Consider the following 5523-nt stretch of genomic DNA (forward strand, 5'->3'; position numbering starts at 1 on the left):
CGACTGCAGCCTCTCTGCTTTCTGGTGTTTAATTCTTTACCTCCCTTACATGACAATTTTCCTCTGAAAGAGGACATGTTTGGCAAAAACTAATGTGTACAGGAAACCGGTTTTAGATACGAAAAGTCTTCTCTTAATGCAAAGGATAGTCTTTCTTTGCTGTAAGCTTGAAGAAAATGCTTGAAGCAAGCATCACTCTCTGCAGCTCTCCTCGTGGAGGCTGAGACACATGGGAGAACGAGGAGCTTTCTGCTTTCCTCTGTGGAAACCAGTTCCTGGACTCCAGCTCTCAAATACATGCACATTTTGGGGTGTTCTCCAAATCTCGAGTTTCTGCTGTCCCTCCAGTATCCCCCATTGTGCTGCTGGAGTGCCTCGAGCCACAGCACCATGCCGCTGCATCTGGGTGACCTGCTGGGCGAACCGCCCCTTCCTGACCCACGCACCTGGGCAGGCAGAGGACACTTCCCACCAAGCTGATCTTAGGAAGAGAAATGGTGGCGATTTGGCATTTTGAGCTCAAACACTTGTGATCAGGTGGAAAGGAAAAGGAAAGTCATACCAGAAGGGGAGAAAAGGCCTTTTTTTTTTTTCTGGTGGGACTGTCACATTGATTCCCACACACTCTGATTTTTTTGCTAGATTTGAATACTTACCTTTTCTAGTGATTAGCTCTACCTCACTCTGGCACAATGCTCAGGTTTTTTCCAAAGCCCTGCAATCAATTGCATGTTAATACATTTTCCTGCTGCCTCTGCCTGTTCCCTGCCCCATCCCCCCAACACGTACCAGCACAATATTACCTTTCTGAATGCAGAGAGAAATGAAGAGAGACTCACAGAACATGTGAATCACAAGGAAGTGGTTTCCCTAGTGACAGTAACCACATGAAAGCTCTCACCATTTACTCTCACGGGACCTTTTAGCACTTTGGATTGTGGGGAGAGCAAGAAAGCTGGTAAAAAATACCGTGGTTGGTAAAGGAACAAGCTAACCCTTGAAATGCTTAATGGTGTTGGCAACCCATGAGAAAGCATCGTCCTCTCCTGGGAGTTTTCATGAGGTTTGCCCATACAACATTGAATTGCACACTGGCTCTCAGGTCCTTCTCCAAGGCACCAGAGGCCTCAGAAACCTGCTCCACAGCTTGCTTCACATCCTCACCCAATGCCAGGAGCACAGGCAGCTCCCCACCATGCGCTTCATTGCATGTCGCCTTCCCGTGTCGACATTTCCTCTTTGCAGGAAGGGGAGGATGGGGGGAAGCTGGAGGTGATGGTGAGTGGGACAGTGGTGGCACTGTCTGGGTTTCCGTGGGCTGGAGGCCAGTTCGAACCCTGGTATGGAGGTTTCACCGTGCTTGGAAAGAGTACAGCGGTAAACAGAGTGACAGATGGAAAGGGTGAGCAGACAGTTATCGGTGTCTCTGGCTCACGCTCAAGAGTTTTTCCTCTCTCTCTGAAATGTCTTTAATTTTTTGAAACGTCTCTGAAAGCAGATGAGAGCGATGCCCAGAGCAGCCACACTGAGGGCCCAGAGAAGTGGTGTCCACATGGGAAACCAAGGAGAAGGTACCCTTTACTGAAGCAGGACTGGCTTCCTCTTCTGTGTTGCCACCCTGGGCACATTAGCTTAATAACGAGCTTTTTAGCAGATTTCAGTGAACAAGCAGCAATTTATTTGTCGTCATGGCGACAAAGAAGACCTTCTGGAAAAGAGCGTTGAATGAAGAGAAGAAGGTTTATTGTGCAGAGCAATGAGGCATTCACTTGGAACATTAGCATCACACAAAGCAGACCATACAAGAGGTCTTGCTAACTTCTGGATGCATGGTTGGATGCGTTTTGGGTCCTTGCTTTCCCTGGAAAGGCCAAGAGGAGGCTGGCACTTGGTGTTTTATACATGATATTTGATGTCCAGCCCTGTTCCTAGATGACTCTAGGGGAAAGACAAAGGTTCCTTGTTGGTAGAGGGCTGAACATCACTGATTGCATTTCTGGTGAGTATTTCCACGAGAAATTTTCTGAGATTCAACTGCCAACCGAACAAACCCCAAATAAGCCAAGAGCACACATCTCAAAGTGTACTTTGTTCATTTATTTTGACAACTCTACTGTTTCTTTAATTATTTATAACACTTCATACTCTACTGGAGTAGATTTTTGTAAAAATAATGAAGCCTTAGTAGTATGGCAGCCATGATCAGATCTGCAGGGGAAGGGGGAGACAGGCAGCCACCCTCTGATGTGAGCAGAAAGTAAAATGTAGATTAGAAGCAGATTCTTCGCTAACAAAAGTTTTCAAGCACCAAAGCAGAGAAGGACAGACCTGCGAGACCCAGCACTGCAAGGGTTAAAAGGAGATCTTTTGGGGTGAGGATGAATTCCAGGCGAGCAGCTGCCTTCAGGAAATGGTGACTCGGTTAAATCTGGATTTTTGCCCATGGTACGTTCATCTTTGGATGTCACCAGTGGGGAGTTAAGGTAGAGAAGGAAGCTGTACACACTTCGGTGAGAGGCACCCATCACCGCAGTGAGGTGAGAATGTTCTACTTGAAGAATCATCCTGCATAAATCCCAGGACACCAATAAGCAACACCCTGGAACACTTGCTTTTGCAAAATAGCCTGAATTTCCTGGCAGAAAGGAAACGCCTTTCCCCAGTTCCTCCCGGGGGAAGGTTGAGGCCATGGCTGTGCTGCTGCAAAGCTTATGCCTGGCAGAGGGTGCACAGGTCAGCATCTCGAGGGATGCTCAGCTGGACCTTTGCAGCCTCTACGGCTTGACAACATTGGCAAGGAAGTTGTTGCCGATGGGAAACCTGCCTTTTTTGCCCCAGTTCCTGGGGATGCTTCCCCCGAGGGAGATGGGAGCACCATGGGTCTTTCCTCCTTGCAGCACAACCCACTGCAGGTGTCTTGACCCACCGTGGTTGCCCCAAAGAGGTGGTGCAAGAGGGAGGATCCCAAAGGAGGTGGTGCATCTCCCACAGGTCAGAGCACACTTCCAGTAGAAGTTTGGCCCCAAAGTTGGGCAGAAAGATATCGGCAGAGGGGCTGCTGTTTGCCACGAGCCCACCCTCTGCCGGGAACAGAGCATGGCAGAGGCCACTGAGGACCCAAACCTCATTGTCAAGAGGACTCTCTCCTTCCCACATGCATTTATTGAAAAGAAAAGCTCATTCTAACAGACAAATGCTTGAAGAATGCAAAACCACAAAGAGTTTATATATTTAAGCCATCCAAGGAATATAATTATTCTTTTTAATCAAGTCTATTCAAACCATTTATTACTTTATTCTTCCATTTCAATAGCAGAATGATTAAGATGGAATCTTAAAGGAATTCTTCACAACAATAATAATGTCTCTTATCACAAGAGGCAGTCTCTGCTCTGTCCTGCAAATTCTCAGCATTTAAATATTAACTATATTCAATATATCAAACCCCTCCATTTCACTCCCATAAAACAATTCAGAGGATATGAGGAAGAACCAGAAAAGATCCTATTACCGTCTGCGAACAAATTCAGAAAAGGAGAAGGGAGAAACTCCAGCATATGGAATGAGCTGCAAATGTAACTCCCGCTCCAGCAGTCCAGCTCCACGGCAGAGCAGGCCTGGGGGATACGGGCATTTTCAGTTTGAAGACTCATTTACTTCAGCACACGCTGCACATTATATAAGAGCCAGACTTCTTTAAGCTCTTCTTTTTTTCAACACACTGGTAAGAACAAACCTTCACTGCACTCTGGCCAGGACACTTTTTTCAAGCTTTTCAGAGCATATAACAGAATAATAAAAAGGTAGGAAGCAGGGAGTTGTGAATAAAATCTGGATCTTCTCCAAGGCGGGGGATGTCTCGGCAGTAAAGGCACAGATGTTGCAGTGAAGCACGAGGCACAGCTGGATAAGGCAAGACAGGCAGGTCTGGCCGTTCGGGTATGCCGGCCCTTTTGGGATGGCTCTCGTGTCACATGTCATGTTCCTATTTTTAGGTTCTTAACGTACTTAGCTCACAAGATACGGGTCTTCTGGCTGAGGTTTGAGGCACTGTGGTTGTACTCTCTAGGCTGGTTTTTCCTTCTGCTTTTGACTAGCCCGTGAAAAGATTTTGGATGGCATGAGATGAACCGTACATAATTCGAGAAGAGGTCTTTGTGAGGCTTCAGTCACCAACGTGTTATATCGGATTACTTCATATATGGCTGATAAAGGCCTGAGTATTACTGAGTAAACAATAAATAATACAGGAATGAGCAGGGACTTCTAAGTCTCCAAATTTAATTTATTAAATAGCTCCTGGGACCAGCCTCCAACCATGGCTCAATGGCCTGGCAAAGAGGTTTCAAAGCTGCAGTAAGTTTCAGGAGGCTGCAAGTGTTTCGCTTCATGTGTGGCATGATGGGGGCCCTAATTAGGCAGAGGATAAGGGGAGGGCATCCCCTGGAGCGGAGAGTCCAGCCAGGGACCTGCCCTGCTGCCCAGCACCACCGGCCACATGAGCATATGGCTCTTTTTTGGTTTACAGGGTAGTGCGGCACTCTGGGGATCTCACCCAGAGCATTGGGCTGTCAAAGGCTTTGCATTGATCCTGATGGCCTTCTGGACCTGGCCTCTGCAACCCCAGCATGGGACAACGTCCATTATTTCCCATCCCTTTTCCCTAAAGGTTCCCAAAGCATTTTTAAGGCTTCATTGGTAGCTCTATCAAAGATCACTAAAATCACTGCTGCAGGGCGGTCCAGTGCCTGCAGAAGTTGGCTTTCACAGGGAAGGGTGTGGAGGAGGCTGAGTGTCATTACTGGAACTGAGCCAGGACATCATGTCCCCCTTGGTAGAATCCACCATTAGCACAAAGAGCCTGAAGTTTGGGCTGGCACCTTAATCCCTGCCCAGACTGACATCTGAGGGTGAAGAACTACAGGTCTAAGCCCTTCACCATCATGTAGGTGTGCCTGAGCATCTCCTAAGCAAGTGCTGATCCAGCTCAGTTCCTCTTAACACACAGGAGAGACCCTCAGACCACAGTCACTGCAGCATCTCTGAAGTATTGTCACCAGTGAACCAGAGAAGGAAATGTTAGTCTCGGTGTTTACACCTTTATTCACGTTTCTCCTACATGTATTTATTTTTATCTGGAAGCAAAAGGAAGATGCTGACCTGCCCGTGCAGAGAAGGAAGAAACCTTTGGAGAGCAGTGTCTAGAGCTCTGGGTGGCTGGGGGTCGTGATGGCCTCTGAGCAGGGTGGCAGAGGCCTCTCGGGTGTGGTGTGCAACTCAGCTTTGGGGAAAACTTTGCGTGCAAGCTTGCAATGTCCCCATTAAAGTCTTCTCTGGGCAACTCCAGCCACCCACATTTCCTTGGGACAGCATGATTCACAGAGGGGGTTTTCCTGAGTGACGGGGTGATGGCTGAGAGCAGAGCGGGGGCCCTTTGACTAGAATCTGTGCTTCAGGTAATATGAACAATATCAAAACAAATCTGACATAGCTACTGTAATCCACCCAGTGCACAGCCTGATC

This window comes from Buceros rhinoceros, unplaced genomic scaffold, assembly GCF_000710305.1.
Source record: "Buceros rhinoceros silvestris isolate BGI_N320 unplaced genomic scaffold, ASM71030v1 scaffold9704, whole genome shotgun sequence".
Lineage (NCBI taxonomy): Eukaryota > Metazoa > Chordata > Aves > Bucerotiformes > Bucerotidae > Buceros > Buceros rhinoceros.